The sequence below is a fragment of the Triturus cristatus genome, chromosome 9, assembly GCF_964204655.1.
Source record: "Triturus cristatus chromosome 9, aTriCri1.1, whole genome shotgun sequence".
Classification (NCBI taxonomy): domain Eukaryota; kingdom Metazoa; phylum Chordata; class Amphibia; order Caudata; family Salamandridae; genus Triturus; species Triturus cristatus.
The window spans coordinates 1,208,837,799-1,208,857,820 of record NC_140592.1 but is presented as its reverse complement, the minus strand read 5'-3'; positions in this window follow the sequence as shown (position 1 = coordinate 1,208,857,820).

The following is a 20,022-nucleotide window of genomic DNA, read 5'->3' as shown; positions in this document are numbered from 1 at the left end:
CTCTACTCACTCTGTACCACTCGCTCTCTACTACTCTCTACTACTCACTCTCTACTCCTCACTAGCTACTACTCTCTACTACTCTCTACTACTCACTCTACTACTCTCTACCTACTCTCTACTACTCACTCTCTACTACTCTATTCTGCCTACTCTCTACTACTCTCTACTCACTCTCTACTACTCACTCTCTACTACTCTCTAATCTCTACTCACTCACTACTACTCACTCTCTACTACTCTCTTCTACTCACTCTCTACTACTCTCTACTCTCTACTCACTCACTACTACTCACTCTCTACTACTCACTCTCTACTACTCTCTACTACTCACTCTCTACTACTCACTATCTACTACTCACTCTCTACTAGTCACTCTCTACTACTCTATACTACTCTCTACTCTCTACTACTCACTCTACTACTCTCTACTACTCACTCTCTACTACTCTCTTCTACTCACTCTCTATCTACTCTCTACTACTCACTGTCTACTACTCTCTTCTACTCACTCTCTACTACTCTCTACTACTCTGTACTCACTTTCTACTACTCTCTCTCTACTATCTACTACTCACTCTCTACTACTCTCTACTACTCACTCTCTACTACTCTCTACTACTCACTCTCTACTACTCTTTTCTACTCACTCTCTACTTCCTTCTACTACTCTCTACTCTCTACTCACTCTCTACTACTCTCTACTACTCACTCTACTACTCTCTACCTACTCTCTACTACTCACTCTCTACTACTCTATTCTACCTACTCTCTACTACTCTCTACTCACTCTCTACTACTCACTCTCTACTACTCTAATCCCTACTCACTCACTACTACTCACTCTCTACTACTCTCTTCTATTCACTCTCTACTACTCTCTATTCTCTACTCACTCACTACTACTCACTCCCTACTACTCACTCTCTACTAGTCACTCTCTACTACTCTATACAACTCTCTACTCTCTACTACTCACTCTACTACTCTCTACTACTCACTCTCTACTACTCTCTTCTACTCACTCTCTATCTACTCTCTACTACTCACTGTCTACTATTCTCTTCTACTCACTCTCTACCTACTCTCTACTACTCACTCTCTACTACTCACTCTCTACTACTCTCTACTACTCACTCTACTACTCTCTACTACTCACTCTCTACTACTCTTTTCTACTCACTCTCTACTTCCTTCTACTACTCTCTACTCACTCTCTACTACTCTCTACTACTCACTCTACTACTCTCTCTCTACTATCTACTACTCACTCTCTACTACTCACTCTCTACTACTCTCTACTACCTTCTACTACTCACTCTCTACTACTCTTTTCTACTCACTCTCTATCTACTCTCTACTACTCACTGTCTACTACTCTCTTCTACTCACTCTCTACCTACTCTCTACTACTCACTCTCTACTACTCTCTTCTACTCACTCTCTACCTACTCTCTACTACTCTGTACTCACTTTCTACTACTCTCTCTCTACTATCTACTACTCACTCTCTACTACTCTCTACTACTCACTCTCTACTACTCTCTCTCTACTATCTACTACTCACTCTCTACTACTCACTCTCTACTACTCTGTACTACTCACTCTACTACTCTCTACTACTCTCTACTACTCACTCTCTACTACTCTTTACTACTCACTCTCTACTTCCTTCTACTACTCTCTACTCTCTACTCACTCTCTACTACTCTCTACTCACTCTTTACTACTCACTCTATACTACACTACTCTCTACGCTCTACTCACTCTCTACTACTCTCTACTCTCTCTCTCTACTCTCTACTACTCACTCTCTACTACTCTTTTCTACACACTCTCTACTACACTCTACTACTCTCTACTCACTCTCTACTACTCACTCTCTACTACTCTCTACTACTCACTATCTACTACTCTCTACTACTCACTGTCTACTAATCTCTACTACTCACTCTCTACTACTCTATACTACTCTCTACTACTCACTCTACTACTCTCTCCTACTCACTATCTACTACTCTCTTCTACTCACTCTCTACCTACTCTCTACTACTCACTCTCTACTACTCTCTACTACTCACTCTCTACTACTCCCTACTACTCTCTACTACTCTCTACTCACTACTCACTCGCTACTACTCACTCTCTACTACTCTCTACTATTCACGCTCTACTACTCTATACTACTCTCTACTCTCTACTACTCACTCTACTACTATCTACTACTCTCTACCACTCACTCTCTACTACTCTCTTCTACTCACTCTCTACCTACTCTCTACTACTAACTCTCTACTACTCTCTTCTACTCACTCTCTACTACTCACTCTCTACTACTAACTCTCTACTACTCTCTTCTACTCACTCTCTACTACTCTCTACTACTCTCTACTCACTACTGACTCTCTACTACTCACTCTCTACTACTCACTCTCTAGTACTCACTCTCTACTACTCTCTCCTACCCACTATCTACTACTCACTCTCTACTACTCTCTCTCTACTACTCTCTACTACTCACTCTCTACTACTCTCTCTACTACTCTCTACTATTCACTCTCTGCTACTCACTCTCTACTCTCTACTACTCACTCTCTGCTCTCTACTCTCTACTACTCACTCTCTACTACTCACTCTCTATTCTCTACCTCTCTCTCTGCCTCTCTCTACTACTCTCTACTCTCTACCACTCTCTACCACTCTTTACTTCTACCTCTTTACCTCTACCTCTTTACCTCTCTACCTCTCTCTACCTCTCTACGTGCACACATATGCACATATATATATATATATATATATATATATATATATATATATAGATAGTTGTAGTTAGGACCTATTTTCCATAGGAAATCCGCAACATTCTATTGGGAATATCTTTGGCGCCGATTGACGAATCTTCGGGAAATTCTCCAAACTTTTGGCCAGCTCCGCTCCACTCCTACCCTGAAAGTTTTGTGGTGATTCATCAAGCGGGGGCCGAGAAAAAAGGGGGGTCCCAAAACACATTTTCCCCATGCAATTTCCCATAGGATCTGTTGTTGCAGCTACAGCCCGAACCGCTGAACGGAATGACACCAAATTTGGCAAAGAGGTAGTCCTCAGTCCTTGGTGTGAATCTGTTCAGTAGTTCCTGAGAAAATTAGGGTAAAAAAGTTAGTGATATCTATGACCGCGGAGGATCCGCGGACCGTACCCGCATCGTAAGCGCACCCTCCTCGAACGGAGCGCGCACCCTCCCGATCGCGCGCTGAATGCTAATTGGCTGTCGAGCGTCTCTCTACATTCAAAACCAGGAACTGTTGGCGGCCATTTTCTACCTCGGCAGAAGCGAGGCTGAAGATGGAAGGGGAATAAGTGTGTAAAAGATATAAAGGGGGCAGAGTGGAAATACTCTGACCCTCTAGATCTGCTTAGGGGGTCCCAGAAGGACCCCCTGTGGTGGCCCCCCTTTTAAAAAATACAAAAAAGCATCGAAATGCGCGCACGGTGCGCGCATCCTATCGCGTTGGATGCACGGATTCTCTCGCGGTGGGTGCGCGGATCCACGGCAACGTTTTTTGAAAAACGACAAGAAATCATTGGTTATATAACAACTTTCTACACTGAAAGGTAGGGTGTATATTTTTGTTTTTTAAAGGTATGATTGTTATTGGTTAACAAAAACAGATTGGAAGGAACATTATATATGGTAAACTGATATGTTGAAAAGTCAAGCACACTTCCTGTCTTGTGTAGGAACATTTTGTGCTGAACTTGTGACCTGTGAGCTCAGTGCAGTGTTCCATGACCTGTTTCTATGGTAACAGGCAGAAGGCAGATTGGGGGAAGGGTTGAAATGTATTTCAGTTGGAAAGGGTTGAAATGTTTAACCAATAGAAATGTGTGTTTGCTTTTGAGTTTATGTGCGAAGGATTGTGATTTGATGTTTACATGTATATGTGTGGAAAATGAAAGGGAAACTTTTCCATTCTTTGCTTTTGCTGAGAGGTGCACAGTGCAGAGATTCTGTAAAAGAAAATATGGTGAGTGATTGATATACTCCTTAATCTACAAAAGAACTTGAAAGATGAGTTATTTAATTGTGAGGGGATGTATGTAGACTATTTTGATTTTAATCAGACTAATGTATTTTTCCTGCTAAAGGGTAGGGAGTACTTTTTTTCTCTACAATGTGTGTGCATGTAGAAACCATTCTGTGATAGGCATTTGTGTTTTTCATGTGTTTGTAGACAGATAACTGTGCAGTTTTTATATTTTGGTAGAATTAGAAACCAGTCATTGTTTATGAATTTGTGAAATGAGTTATGTTATGTTTCTATACTAAAATGTATTACTACTTCTAGATGTGTTTTGATATAGTGCAAGGGATAGTGTTGTTTGTCTAGAATCCCACGGTGAGTCTGTGTGCATTTGGGAACCACTGCGAGAGAAGCATTTGGTAATATCGTATATTTGCCGACAGATAACTGTTTTAAAACCAGTCAGGTTGTCATGTTTTAGTAGCATTAGAAGACAGTTATGGCTTATGCTTTCATTAAATGAGTGAGGCATTGACAGTAAATTGCAGTCGTGAAATATGTAGATTGTGTGCAGTTCCCTTACCACTTGCACTGTAGTGAATGAGTTTTGGTAAGCTCATAGGGATAGTGGTGCTTGTCTAGAATCACACTGTGAGTTAGTGTGTATTTGGGATCAGTGTGAGAGAATCATTTGGTAACATCATGTATTTGCTGACAGATAACTGTTTTAAAATCTGTCATGTTGTGAAGTTTTAGTAGCATTAGAATCCAGTCTTTGCTTATATGTTGATTAAATGAGTCATGCTTTGACACTGATGTGCTGTACTTAAATATGTAGATTGTGTGCAGTACCATTAACTCTTCCAGACTAGTGAATGAGTTTTGGTAAACTCCTAGGATAGTGTTGCTTGTCTAAAATCACACTGTGAGTCTGTGTGCATTTGGGTAAGGATTGTGAGAGAAGCATTTGGTAACATCGTGTATTTGCTGACAGATAACTGTTTTAAAACCTGTCATGTTGTCAAGTTTTAGTAGCATTAGAAGACAGTTATGGCTTATGCTTTCATTATATGAGTCAGGCATTGACAGTAAATTGCAGTCGTGAAATATGTAGATTGTGTGCAGTTCCCTTATCACTTCCAGTGTAGTGAATGAGTTTTGGTAAACTCCCAGGGATACTGGTGCTTGTCTAGAATCACACTGTGAGTCTTTGTGCATTTGGGAACCAACCACTGTGAAAGAAGCGTTTGGTAACATCGTGTATTTGCTGACAGAAAACTGTTTTAAAACTTTTCATGTTGTCAAGTTTTAGTAGCATTAGAAGCCAGTCTTTGCTTATGTGTTGATTAAATGAGTCAGGCATTGACACTAAAGAGCAGTCGTGAAATATGTAGATTGTGTGCAGTTCCCTTATCACTTCCAGTGTAGTGAATGAGTTTTGGTAAACTCCTAGGGATACTGGTGCTTGTCGAGAATCACACTGTGAGTCTTTGTGCATTTGGGAACCACTGTGAAAGAAGCGTTTGGTAACATTGTGTAGTTGCTGACAGAAAACTGTTTTAAAACTTGTCATGTTGTCAAGTTTTAGTAGCATTAGAAGCCAGTCATTGCTTATGCGTTGATTAAATGAGTCAGGCATTGACACTAAAGTGCAGTCGTGAAATATGTAGATTGTGTGCAGTTCCCTTACCACTTCCACTGTAGTGAATGAGTTTTGGTAAGCTGCTAGGGATAGTGTTGTTTGTCTAGAATCACACTGTGAGTCTGTCAATCAATCAATCAAAGGCATTTATAACGCGCACTACTCACCCGGAGGGTCTCAAGGCGCTTGGGGGGGGGGGGGGTCCGCTACTGCTCGAACAGCCAGGTCTTGAGCTTCTTTCTGAGGGAGAGGTGGTCTTGGGTCAGGCGTAGGTCGGGAGGGAGGGAGTTCCAGGTCTTGGCGGCCAGGTGGGAGAAGGACCTTCCTCCTGTTGTCGCTCTTCGGATGCGGGGGACGGCAGCGAGGGCGTGACTGGTCTATCGGAGATGGCGTTTGGGAGCGTAGAAGTTGAGGCGGCTGTTGAGGTAACTCGGGCCTTGGTTGTGTAGGGATTTGTGTGCGTGGGTGAGGAGCCGGAAGGTAATTCTCTTGTTGACCGGGAGCCAGTGCAGGTCTCTCAGGTGTCTGGAGATGTGGCTGTGTCTGGGGATGTCGAGGATGAGTCTCGCTGAGGCGTTCTGGATCCGCTGGAGTCTCTTCTGGAGCTTGGCGGTGGTTCCGGCGTAGAGGGCGTTGCCGTAGTCCAGACGGCTGGTGACGAGGGCCTGGGTGACCGTCTTCCTGGTCTCGGTGGGGATCCACCGGAAGATCTTACGTAGCATGCGCAGGATGTTGAAACAAGACGAGGAGATGGTGTTGACTTGTCTGGTCATGGAGAGGGAGGAGTCCAGGATGAAGCCCAGGTTGCGTGCGTGGTCTGTCGGTTTGGGTGTGGTGCCCAGGGCGGGGGGCCACCAGGAGTCGTCCCAGGCGGAGGGCGAGGAGCCCAGGATGAGGACTTCCGTCTTGTCTGAGTTCAGTTTTAAGCGGCTGGTCGTCATCCATTCGGCTACGTCTTTCATCCCTTGGTGTAGGTTGGCTCTGGCGGTGGCGGGGTCGTTGGTGAGGGAGAGGATCAGCTGTGTGTCGTCGGCGTAGGAGATGATGTTGAGGTTGTGTTGGCGTGCGATGGCCGCAAGGGGGCTCATGTAGACATTGAAGAGGGTGGGGCTGAGCGAGGAGCCTTGGGGAACGCCGCAGATGACTTCTGTTGCTGCAGATCTGAACGGGGGTAGGCGAACTCTCTGTGTCCTTCCAACGAGGAAGGAGATGATCCAATCCAGTGCCTTCTCCTGGATTCCGACGTTGTTGAGGCGCTGCACTAGGGTGCGGTGGCAGACAGTGTCGAATGCCGCGGAGAGGTCTAGGAGGATGAGGGCCGCTGTTTCTCCGTTGTCTAGCAGGGCTCGGATGTCATCGGTGGCAGCGATGAGGGCGGTTTCGGTGCTGTGGTTGGCCCGGAAGCCAGACTGTGAGGGGTCAAGGGATCCGTTCGTCTCGAGGAAGGCGGCCAGCTGCTTGTTGACTGTCTTCTCGATGACTTTGGCTGGAAACGGGAGGAGCGAGATGGGGCGGTAGTTCTTGAGTTCGGTGGGGTCCGCTGTTGGTTTCTTTAGTAGAGCGCTGAGATCGGCGTGCTTCCAGCTCTCCGGGAAGGTGGCGGTGTCGAAGGAGGTGTTGATGATGTCCCGCAGGTGGGGTGCGATGACAGCGTCGGCCTTGTTGAAGACGTGGTGAGGGCAGGGGTCGGTTGGGGATCCGGAGTGGATGGAGTTCATCGTGCGGATGGTGTCTTCGGTGTTGATCGGTGTCCAGGCGCTGAGGGTGGTGGTGGGGGGCGTTGGTGCGGTCGTGGGGGGCGTTGTTTGTGTGCTGAAGCTGTTGTGTATGTCAGCGATCTTGTTGTGGAAGTACGAGGCGAGGGAGTTGCAGAGGTCTTGCGATGGGGTGATGTCGTTGTTTCCGGCGTTGGGGTTGGAGAGCTCTTTCACGATGTTGAAGAGATCCTTGCTGTTGTGTGCGTTGTTGTCCAGGCGGTCCTTGAATGCTGTTTTCTTGGTGGCGTGGATCAGTTGATGGTGCTTTCGGGTGGCGAGCTTGAGGGTAGTCATGTTGTCCGGTGTTGGGTCTCTTCTCCAGGCTTTCTCGAGGGCTCGGCAGTTCTTCTTGGAGCATTTGAGTTCGTCGGTGAACCAAGGGGCCTTCTTGCTGCCGGGTCTGCTGGGCGGGGTCCTCAGAGGGGCGAGTTCGTCTGCGCAGTTGCTGATCCACTTCGTGAGGTTGTCGGCGGCCTGGCTGGGTTTCGCTGAGCTGGCGGGAGGGTGCTGGCTCAGGAATGCGGCGATTTGGTCGGCTGTGATCTTGTTCCAGCTTCTTCGTGCAACCTGTGGCTGGTGGTGGTGGATCGTGGTCCTTCTGAAGCTGAAGTGGATGCAGCTGTGGTCCGTCCAGTGGAGTCCGGTGGCGTGGCTGAAGATGATGTCCTTGCTGGATGAGAAGACGGCGTCGAGTGTGTGTCCGGCGAGGTGGGTGGGGGTGGTCACCAGCTGCTTGAGTCCGAGGTTGGCGAGGTTGTCAAGCAGGGTAGTGGTGTTGCAGTCGTTGTCGTTCTCCAGGTGGAAGTTGAGGTCCCCGAGGAGGATGTAGTCAGCGGAGGGGAGGGCGTGCGGGCTGATGAAGTCGGCGATGTCTTCGCTGAATGGTGTGCGGGGTCCCGGGGGTCGGTAGATCAGGGTGCCTCTGAGGGTGGTCTTGGGGTCGGTGTGGATCTGGAAGTGCAGGTGTTCGGCGGTTGTCAGGGTGTCGTCGGTGTTGGTCGTGATGCGGATGGTGTTCCTGTGGATGATGGCGATGCCTCCTCCGGTCTGGTTGCCGCGGTCCCTCCGGGTGATCTTGTAGCCCTCTGGGATGGCGATGGCGATGTCGGGCGCTGAGGAGGCGTTCATCCATGTTTCCGTGAGGAAGGCGACGTCAGGAGCTGTGGTGTCGAAGAGGTTCCAGAGTTGGACGGCGTGTCTGTGGACGGAGCGGGTGTTGAGCAGGATGCACTTCAGGTGGTTGCTGCTGGTGTTCGGCTTGGTGAGTGTTGGTGCAGTGCAGGTCCGGATGCAGGTGAACTTGCAGGAGTGGCAGCTGAAGGGTCCGTGGGTGCGTCTCGGGGTGGCTCGGTAGCATCCTGGGATTCGGCCGGTGTTGAGTGCGTTGAGGGTGGCGGCGTCGTAAGTCCGGCGGGTGGGCTGGGGTCTGCGGGGGCCAGGGGTCCTGCCGCGGGGCGCGGTCCAGGCGCGGACGGGCGTAGACGGGCTTACCTTTGGCGCACCTTCGGCGCTCAATCGGTGCTCCCGCTGCGCGCGTCCGCTGCGCGGTCGCTCAGGGGGTGTCATAAGAAGGGAGCCGGGAGGGAGGGTCTGCTGGGAGGCGGGGAGCGCGGGGGACAATCGGCAGGCGGGGAGGCGGGGTCGCGGCAGGGAACGGCGGGAAAACCTATGCGGGCTTGGTGGGCGGCCCTGCGGCGGCTGGGGCGCCGGGGATCCGAGGTCAGGCGGCCCTGCGGCGGCTGGGGTGCCGGGGATCCGAGGTCGGGCAGGCAGCAGGTAAGGAGGCAGGCAGAGCAGGCGGGCAGCGTGGGGGCGACCAGGCCGTGGAGGGCGCAGTGGTCGCTCCTGAGCCGAGGTCTGGGTCCCCTTAAGAAGGGAGCCGGGAGGGAGGGTCGGCTGGGAGGCGGGGAGCGCGGGGGCCAATCGGCAGGCGGGGGGCGGGGTCGCGGCAGGAAACGGCGGGAAAACCTATGCGGGCTTGGTGGGCGGCCCTGCGGCGGCTGGGGCGCCGGGGATCCGAGGTCGGGCAGGCAGCAGGTAAGGAGGCAGACAGAGCAGGCGGGCAGCGTGGGGGCGACCAGGCCGTGGAGGGCGCAGTGGTCGCCCCCACGCTGCCCGCCTGTGTGTATTTGGAAACCACTTTGAAGGAAGTGTTTGGTAACATCGTGTATTTGCTGACAGATAAGTGTTGTAAAACATGTCATGTTGTCAAGTTTTAGTAGCATTAGAAGACAGTTATGGCCTATGCTTTCATTATATGAGTCAGGCATTGACAGTAAATTGCAGTTGTGAAATATGTAGATTGTGTGCAGTTCCCTTACCACTTGCACTGTAGTGAATGAGTTTTGGTAAACTCATAGGGATAGTGGTGCTTGTCTAGAATCACACTGTGAGTTAGTGTGTATTTGGGATCACTGTGAGAGAAGCATTTGGTAACATCATGTATTTGCTGACAGATAACTGTGTTAAAACCTGTCATGTTGTGAAGTTTTAGCAGGATTAGAATCCAGTCTTTGCTTATGCGTTGATTAAATGAGTCATGCTTTGACACTGATGTGGTGTACTTAAATATGTAGATTGTGTGCAGTACCATTAACTCTTCCAGAGTAGTGAATGAGTTTTGGTAAACTCCTAGGATAGTGTTGCTTGTCTAAAATCACACTGTGAGTCTGTGTGCATTTGGGTAAGGATTGTGAGAGAAGCATTTGGTAACATCGTGTATTTGCTGACATATACCTGTTTTAAAACCGGTCATGTTGTGAAGTTTTAGTAGCATTAGAAGCCAGCCTTTGCTTATGCTTTGATTAAATGAGTCAGGCTTTGACACAAAAGTGCAGTCCTGAAATATGAAGATTGTGTGCAGTTCGCTTACCACTTCCACAGTAGTGAATGATTTTTGGTAAACTCCTGGGTATAGTGGTTGTTGTCTAGAATTACACTGTGAGTCTGTGTGCATTTGAGAACCACTGTGAGAGAAGCATTTGGTAACATCGTGTATTTGCTGACAGATAACCTCTCATGTTGTCAAGTTTTGGTAGCATTAGAAGCTAGTCTTTGCTTATGCATTGAAAAAATGAGTCAGGGTTTGACACTAAGGTGCAGTACCATGTACTATTCTGTTCACTGTGGCAGAACTGAAAATTTAGGTTTAAATCTTTTATTAAAGGTTTCCAACAGAAGAGCAAATAGCGCCAAGCAATTACACATTCCCGGCCACAGTGGGATCAGGTTCAGCTGGGGTCTCCTTCACCACCACAGTTGGATGGGAAGCCGAAGAGGCGCTCGCTAGCCCTATCAGTCGCTATCAGTTACACCCCCCCTGAACCCAACCCCCCCCAAAAACCCCCTCCCGCCATCCCTCCCCACCCCCCCTACCCGTTGTCAAGAAAATCAAAGAAAGAAAAGAAAGAGGGAGAAAGGAAAGAATAGAGGCCCTACCTCGGGAACGAAGGGACCAGAAAGGCGAGTGTACAGCACCGCCCCTAAGTTGGTGTCTAAGCAGGGCGGCTATGCGGCTTCCCCATCCTCTGGATCATCGCTAAGCCGTAAGAGGCGTAGGTATCGGGGACACGTCAGCTCCCTGAAGTCCTGCGATAGAAGGGACCTAAACGGCTGCCACAGTTCCGGGAAAGCATCGCCCCTTCCCGCCAGTGTCAGAGAGATACGTTCCATCCCCAAGATATGCCAGAGGCGGTGCAGCCATTCTAGATGCGTGGGTACGCGAGGTGTTCTCCAACAAGCGAGGATGTACTGTGTGGCCGCCCCTAGCGCCAAAGCTATCTGTTTCCCCCGGCGGGACTTTAAGGGGTAAGTAAGGGCATTGGGGACCCCCAGGATGATGTATGCAGGGAGTCTGGGCAGCTCCGTGTCAAAATATCTATCCACCTCATCCAGAATTTTACGCCAGTAGGAAGATAGCAAGGGGCAATCCCAAAGAATGTGTGCTAAAGTGCACAATTGACCGCACCCCCTCCAGCAAACCCCGCTGTGTGTGCTATCCATGCGGTGTAGCCGTTCCGGTGTATAATACCAGTACGTCACCAGTTTAGTGAACGTCTCGGTGAGCCCCGTGTGTGTAGCCGTGTGTCGGGCCCTATAGCAACATCCCTCCCATTCCTTCGCTAGCAGGTCCCTTCCCAGGTCCCTTTCCCATCTTGCCCTCCCTGCGTGGTATGAGCGGTAGTGTGTCGACAGTAGCATCTTGTACAGATCCGATGTCAATTTCTTGTCAGTATGGCGAGTGATCAGCCAGCGCTCGAACGGGGTGAGCCGGCGTTGCGCTGCGAGTTTCTCCCGTGGCCGTGTGGCCCAGTGTTTAACCTGCAAGTACCCGATCAGGTCCGTGGCCCGGATGGCATAGTCGGCCGCCAACTGTGCTAGGGGGATAAACCCCCCGTCGTTATACAGGACCCCCAGCGCTCTGCAGCCGGAGTAGCGCCAACCCTGGAAAGTGGACTCCGGAAGCCCCGGCGGGAAGTCGGGATTACCGAACAAAGGGGTGAGAGGCGAGGGGAAGGACGTCAGCTCCTGTCTCTCACTGGTCTGGTCCCAGATCCGCACTGTTGCCTGGGTCACCCACGAGGCATACAGATTTGATGGCCGTTGGTCCCTTCGAAGAAACGGGATTGCGGCCAGGGCCCTCCCCGCCACCGCCCGGTCCTGGAACAGCCAATGCTTTTCGGACACGGGCCTCATCCATTCCGCCAGATACCGTAGCTGGGCGGCTTGGAAGTAGAGCATTAGGTCCGGGACGCCAATGCCCCCGTACTCCGGTGGGAGCGAGCTAATCTGACGTTTGAGGCGCGGCTTCCTGCCCTGCCAAATGAATTGTGCCAATTCGGATTGGACCCGTTTGATCCAGCCCTTCGGTGGGTACACGGGGAGCGTGTGGAACATGTACAGAATTTTAGGCAAAATCGTCATTTTGATGGCCGCCACCCGCCCAAGCCACGAGATTGGCAGACGACGCCAGCGCTGGAGGTCCATTTTAATGGCGGAGGAAAGACGGTCAAAGTTCAGGGTCCTGATGCCTGGGATCGTGGGCGTCAACTGCACCCTTAGGTAGGGGACAGGTCCCGTTGTCCAGGGGACCAGATATTTCGCGCGGAGCTCCGCCACCGCACCCGGTGGGAGAGAGAGGGAGAGTGCCACTGATTTAGCAATGTTAACTTTGAAGCCCGATATGTCCCCGAACGCAGAAAGCTCCTCTAAGATCGCTCCCAGGGATGTTAAGGGCTCCCTGAAGGTCAAGAGGACATCGTCGGCGTAAAGGCAAATCGTATGGGTGTCCCCCCCGAACCGGATGCCGGTGATCCGTCCATTTCGGCCTATATGCTGTGCTAGGAGCTCCATATACATAGCGAAGAGCAGCGGGGAAAGGGGGCAGCCCTGCCTAGTGCCCCGGGAGATCCGAAATGACGTCGACGTGTGGCCGTTAACGCGGACTGAGGCGTGGGGTTCGCGGTAGCAATTGAGTATCCGTGCCCTCATTTTGTCCCGTAAGCCGAACCGGCGCAGGACCGCTTCGAGATAGGGCCAGTGCACCCGGTCGAAGGCCTTCTCGGCATCCACCGCCAAAAGGGCGTAGTCGGCCGGGAAGCGGGAGGCCTTCTCGATGAGATGCAGGACCCGCTTTGTGTGGTCGCTCGTTTGGCGGCCTGGGATAAAGCCTGCCTGGTCCAGGTCTATGAGGTTCGGCAAGTGGGGCGCAATACGAGCCGCCAAGATCCTTGGGGATCACCACTATCGCCGCATCCAGCAGGGAGGGGGGCATCTCCCTGAGCGTGTCAAACGAATTGAAGAGTCGCGTGAGGATGGGCGTGACCAGTGGGCAAAATTGCTTATAGAACATGGCCGAGAAGCCATCCGGGCCCGGGGACTTGCCCACCTTGAGCCTCGAAATGGCCGAAATCACCTCTTCTGGCCGAATCGGCGATTCCAGCAGCTCAGCCTGGGGTAAGGACAGGCCTTCCACCCGCGCTTGTTCTAGATATGCGTCCAACCCGCCGCCGTCGAGGGGCTGCTCGTCATAAAGCCGGGCGTAAAAATCCCGAAACGTCGCAGCGATCTCCCCGTCGTCTGTATGCTGGACCCCGTGGGAATCCTCTATCTCCTTGACGCCCTCTCTCTGTCTACGCTCCCTCAGGCAGCGGGCCAGAAGGCCACCACATTTGTCACCTCCCACATAATAGCTATGCCGGAGGCGTAGTGCTGCATACTCCGCCTTGTCGCGGTCTAGTGCTTCCAGCTGTGCTCTCTGCGTTTTTAACAACCGCCAGACTCTCGGAGCCCCTGTTCGGCTATGCATACGTTCTAGTTCCCTGACTTTCTGTGATAGCTCCGCGCGTTTCGCCTGCCTTTCTTTGTTTTCCGCCGCAGAGAGGGCTATAATGGCACCCCGGACCACCGCCTTCAGAGCAAGCCAGCACGTGGGGAGGGCTGTGGCTCCGTTGTCATTGAACCTAAGGTATTCCTCGATGACCCTATGTAGCTGTTTGACCACCACGGGGCGAAGCAGGAGAGAATCTCGCAACCGCCACTGGCGCATCCTCCTGCCCATGGGTGGGAGCGTCAGCGTCATAACCACCGCCGCGTGGTCGGAGAGGGACGCCGCCAATATCTCCGCCCCCGAAGTTTCCCAAACGAGCGCTCGGGTGGCCAGAAAATAGTCCAGGCGGGCATATGTACCTCGCTCTCCCGAAGTGTGTGTGTACTCCCGGGCCGCGGGATTGTATGACCGCCAGAGATCCACCAAGTCCAGGTCCTGCAGCGCCGTGCGACCCGTCTGGGATAGGGCCCCTACCTGCCCCGTGCGGTGGGCCGACCGATCCATCATGTTGTCGAAGACCAGGTTTAGGTCACCCCCAAGCAACAACCTCCGGTCCGAGGAGGTCGATAGGACCGTCAGTGCCGTCTGGAGGAACCGCTCCGGCTTGTCGTTGGGTGCGTAGATCGTGCCCGCCGTGAATGTGTAGTCTCCCATGTGGAATTGGTAAGCCAGCAGCCTGCCCCTAATCTCCGCCACCTTACACATTGATAGCCCCTTGAACCGCGGTGCGAGAAGTATCGCCACCCCTGCCCGTTTCGAGGAGTCACAGGAGAAGAATTGTACAGGGAATGACCTGGACTGCAGCCGATGTGTGTCTTTCATGAGTAAATGCGTTTCTTGGAGCAGGCATATCTCCGCCCCTGACTGTGCCAGAAGGGAGATTATGGAGCGACGCTTAATTGGGTTGTTCAGGCCCCGGACATTGAGTGTAAGGATCTTAAGTGTTTCTGGAGGCATTCCCACCGGTCACTGAGTGCCCGCTAGTGAAGCGCGGCCCTGCAGCTGCCAGAGTGCGCCCCCAACCCTCCAACCACCGCCCCCCGATCCCGACCCAGGAAAGAGAAGAAAAAGAAAAGAAGGAAATAGAGAAGCAAAGAAAACCCCCAACTAACCCCATACGTCCCCCCTCCCCCACCCCAACAACATGAAGCGCACCAAAAGTCCGTCCTCCAAGGAAGATCAGGATGACCAAAGTCAAAGGGGGTAATGTGGCGCACCAAGGTGTCCCCCCCTCCCCCGCCAGCCAAGCCCCAACAAGCGTAAAGGCATGATGGATGAAAAAAGAAACGACTTTACCCCTTTCCCCAGTTAGTCACCCTCAAGGGACCTCGCCCTTCGGGGCCAGCGATTCCGCCACCGAAGAGATGGCATCCCGACGGCCCTGGGCGATCTCCTCGGGAGGCGGCCTCCAACGTCTAGAACCCCTGCGGCGCTGCTTCAATTGGCTCCAGCCTGCGCCTGGACCGCCGGCTCTCTGTGAACTCGTTGCCTGTCCGTCCCCCTCCTCCGTCGGGCAATCAATGTCCAGCAGCTTGCACGCCTCCGTCAGGGATCGAAGCTGGTATAGCCGGTCCTCGTGACGGAAAACCAGATGAAACGGATGGCCCCAGGAGTATTTAATCTCCCGTTGACGGAGGGCCTCCGTGACAGGGCGGAAGGTTCTGCGCTTTTGCAGGGTCAGGGCGGACAGATCCTGATAGAGTACCGGGAGATGACCCCGAAAGTTAATGGGGTGTTGTGTTCGGGCCCTACGGAGGATCTCCTCCTTAGTGGTGTAGTCCTGGACACAGACCAGAATGTCGGCGGGAAGGGCATTGTCCGGGAGCGGGGGGCCCACCCGATGGGCCCTGTCCAAAATGAGCGCCGTGTCAGCCGGCCTCCCCAGGATCTGGTTGAAAAGCTCACGGGAGAAGGTGAAGATGTCTCCCGCTTCGGCGTCCCGTTTCACCCCCCGGATACGGATGTTGTGCCGCCTCGAGCGATTCTCCAGGTCTTCCAGGTGGGTTTGAATGTCCACTTGTTGGTCGTGGAGCCGGAGAAGATCCTGGTGGACCAGGGAGAGTTCTGAGTCTTGTGTATCCGCCCTGTCTTCTACCGCTTGCACTCTCTCACCCAGACCGTCCAGATCCCTCCGGACCTCCCATAGCTCCGCCGCCAGTTCCTGCCGCATGCCTTTGAGTTCCTCCTTCTGTTCTGCGAACAACGACAGCAGGAGGGCCTTGGTGATTGGCTCAGCTCCGTTGTCTCCGGACCCCTTCGACGGCATCGCATCGGACGCGGTCGTCCGCGTTTCGGGGGCCGCCGCTGTCGCCCCCCCTTGGGTCTTGGCAAACAGCTCCTGCAGCGACTTGCCCTGGGCCTTGTCCTTGCCCGTACCCCTCTGTGTCGCCATCGTGCGGGCGGGCTCACCGTCGTGGCGTCACTCCAAGCAGGGCACCAAGAATCACGCCCGCACCGGCCAGGCAGGGCCCCAGGGCCTGCTCTCCGCGGCTCCGTGGGTCGTTGCGCCTCCCACCTGCGCAGCCGCCGACGGGGGGATGGATATCGTCTGTTGCCGATCTCAGCATCTCTGGGCTCTCCCCCACCAATCGCGGGGCGCCGTGGCTGCAGCCCTCTCCTGCCGCACCCCCACAACCGCCTCCGAAGGGCCAGTCCGCTCCGGCTCCCTCCCGGCGGGCGCCTCCCGGCCTCTCCTCACTCCTGGCGCCTGACAGTCATGGGTCCCCCCCACCGCTGCTGGGATCCACAGGCCGCGAGCCTTCTCACCTCTAAGGGCCCGGGGACCTCCCGGTGTCAACGCCCTCCTCTATGGGCCCTTCATCGCCGGGTCTCCCACCGCCAAGTTGCTCCCCGCTGTCCGATGCGGGCGGTCTCCAGCTCGTCAAGCCCCCTGCTCCAGTGCGCCTGCTCGGCCTCTGCCACCGTCCCTGAGCACCACCGCCGTCTCCGCGTCGGGCCGGGTCCCGCTATGCCACGGGCCCCCCCCGGGTGCCAGCCGCCTCCGCGTCCTGCAGGTCTTTGTTGCCGTTGCAAACGACCCAGTGCTGTGTCCGCTAGAGTGCGGTCCCGGGTCCTCCCGGCCGCCGCCGAACTGCCGCGGGAGCCGCCCCCCTCTTGAGGTCCTCCGCACTCGAGGCCGGGGCTGTGTCGCCCGTCGCTAGGCCGCGGTCGGCCTTCGATATCCTCCGCCGCCAGTAGGGCGCCACCGCTCGCGGGAGCGTTTGCAGGGTCCCGGCAGGCGCGCCACACTCTCGGGCTTCGCCGGCGATGCTGTGTGCCTGGAACGGGAGAAGGAATCGGTCCCGTCCCGGCTCTTTTCACGGGCGCGCGAGGGAGAGACAGGGAAATGCGTCTCACCTCGCCGCCATCTTGGCCACGCCCCCAGAACTGAAAATTTAAAAGTTTTACCTAAGCACTGTCCTAGAAGCAGTCTGATTATTTAGTCAGTTTCTAAGTAGCAAATAGATTGCTTCAAATACAAGTGTTCTGACATACTATACACTTGTCTTTTACACATTCAATTCCCTAGTCAGTATCCATACACTTCCAGGAAACATCCTGTCACTTCCTTTGCAGTCCTCTAGAGAACCATTCAACAGCATGTACTAATCCATTGACTGTGCCAAAACTCAAACACTTATAAATTCACCGAGACACTCGCTTTCCAGTACTCTAATGATTCAGTCACTGCCTAAGTATTCAGGAACTGAGCCAGGTCTTAGCACATGGACTACGTCAAACCTATATCCACTATGCATGCAGTCCTCTAACCACCTACACATTTGTCTTTCACACCTTCAATTCCCCAGTCAGTATCCGTTCACTTCCAGCAAACACCCTGTCACTGCCGTTGCAGTCCTCTAGTGACCCATTCAGCATCATGTAACAATCCATTCACAGCGCCAAACCCTAATAAATTCACCCAGGCACTCTCCTTGCAGTACTCTAATCATTCAGTCAGGCCTTAGTATATGGACATCTTCAAACCCTTATCCTCTATGTATGCAGTCCTCTAACCACCTACACAATTGTCTTTCACACCTTAAATTCCCTAGTCAGTATCCATACACTTCCAGGAAATACCCTGTCACTCTCTTTGCAGTCCTCTAGTGACCCATTCAGCACCATGTACTAATCCATTCACTGTGCTAAAACCCAAACACTTATAAATTCACCAAGATACTATCTTTGCAGTACTCTAATCATTCAGTCAGTGCCTAAGTATTCATACACTGAGCCAGGCCTTAGCACATGGACTGCTTCAAACCCCTATGCACTATGCATGCAGTCTTCTAACCACCTAGACACTTGTCTTTCACACTTTCAATTTCCTAGTCAGTATCCATACAGTCCAGCACTTGTCACTTCCTTTGCACTCCTCTAGTGACCCATTCAGTACCAAGTACTAATCTATTCCCTGTGCAAAAAGCCTAGTACTTATAAATTCACCTAGGCACTCTCCTTGCTGTACGATAATCATTCAGTCAGTACCCAAGTAGTCATGCAGTGAGCCAGGCCTTAGCACATGGACTGCTTTAAATGCCTATGCAGTATGGATGCAGTCCTCTAATCACCTACACAGTTGTGTTTCACACCTTCTATTCCCTAGTTAGTATTCATACTCTTCTAGCAAACACCCTGTGAGTCACCCAGTGTGTCTCCTTATAGTACTGTAATCATTTAGTCAGTTAGCATGTAGTCTTTTAGTGAGGTAGGCTTTAGGGCATGAACTGCTTCAAAGTAGTATGCAGTATGCATGTAGTGTTTTAATGATCATCACACTTGTGGTTCAGGGCTATAGTTTCATAGTCAGTTTTTATATACAATTTGTTTGTACAGTAATGGAATAGTATACATTTGAAAGTTATTAATATACATTTATTTGTGATTCTTTTTTACAGATACAGAACAGGAGTGTTTCTCATCTGTTTGCACTCTTCTCGTGCAAGATTGTTTGGATGAAGGGTCCTTAGGTGTTTCATCATACTTGCTGTGCCGCACGAGTATTTTTTGTTAGTATCTCCTCGTAACAGAACTCTTTGGCAAATCTTGCGAGTGACGAAGGTGGTATTGGTCTTTGTTTGCTCCTTGGAAAAAGTAAAAAATGTCCTCACCACTGAAGAAAAACGTTGTTGGTGTGGTGCCTTCGGCAAAACATTTTCTTCAGATTCGGTAAATATTTTAAAGCGGCAACATTTACAGTTTTTGTAAGTTGATCTTATAAAATTTTGTTAGCTGTATGCATTTTATATATCTGTGATTTGTTTCTTGTGGTATTTTGTTGAGAATACCATGTTGTTTTTTTTTTACAATCTTTCTTATTTTCCAGGTCTGTCGTCGACATCCATTGTCCCCACAGTAGTGTTCCGCCTTGTTGTTTTTTATTATTGTTGTTACATTTTGTTTATTAGTTTATTGTTCATATATATGTTAATATAAAAATAAAGTTTGAAAATAGTTTTTCGTTTATATATTTATTATTATAAAAAATAAAGTTTGAAAAAAAATTAATAACGTTTTTGGTTGTTCTCTTAACTGCTGTGTGACTCTTTCTTGTTCTTATTACTGTTATTTGATGGAGTCCACCATGGTGTTAAATTTTGGGGCACTTATCGCTGGAAAACTGGTGATATCTGCAGTTTGCACCAACTTCTGAATAGTGTGTTAGATTTATCTCAACTTTACTTCCGTTAAAGTGCTGATAATGAAATGGAGAGTAGACGTTCTTGTGCAAAAAGACACGAGGTGCACCTTTCCGATTTATTCTAAATACTAAAATCCTGTATTGAATTGCACTGAGGTATTGGCTGCACTTACAGTGTACACACAAAATCTATTAAGAAATCTCATTGTATTTATATTGATTGGGAATAGTGCGTCAGGTGCTGGATCTTGATGAGATACACTGCTCAGTTCGTATATTGTTCTGCACACGAAAAAAATCACATCACAACTTTCACACCAATTGCAATGCGAAACAAATTCCAGCGATAAGACACGTTAGCACCAGGGATTTTACACCTGCTTTCTGCTAGTGTTAAGCAGGACAACTACCTGCACCATGAAAGGGAACACAGCCAAGAGCCACACCAGAACACCCACAGGTACCATAGAGTCAATGAGCATGATACAGGGATACCCATGAGGGCCAGAAGACTCATCTCAACAACTCCAGGACCGCCAATGCCCCCCAAACCCACATCTTAGTAAGTGTGTCCCTGTGGTCATTGTCTAAGCATGATAGGCACGAGCCCTGCAACATCACAGTGTGCT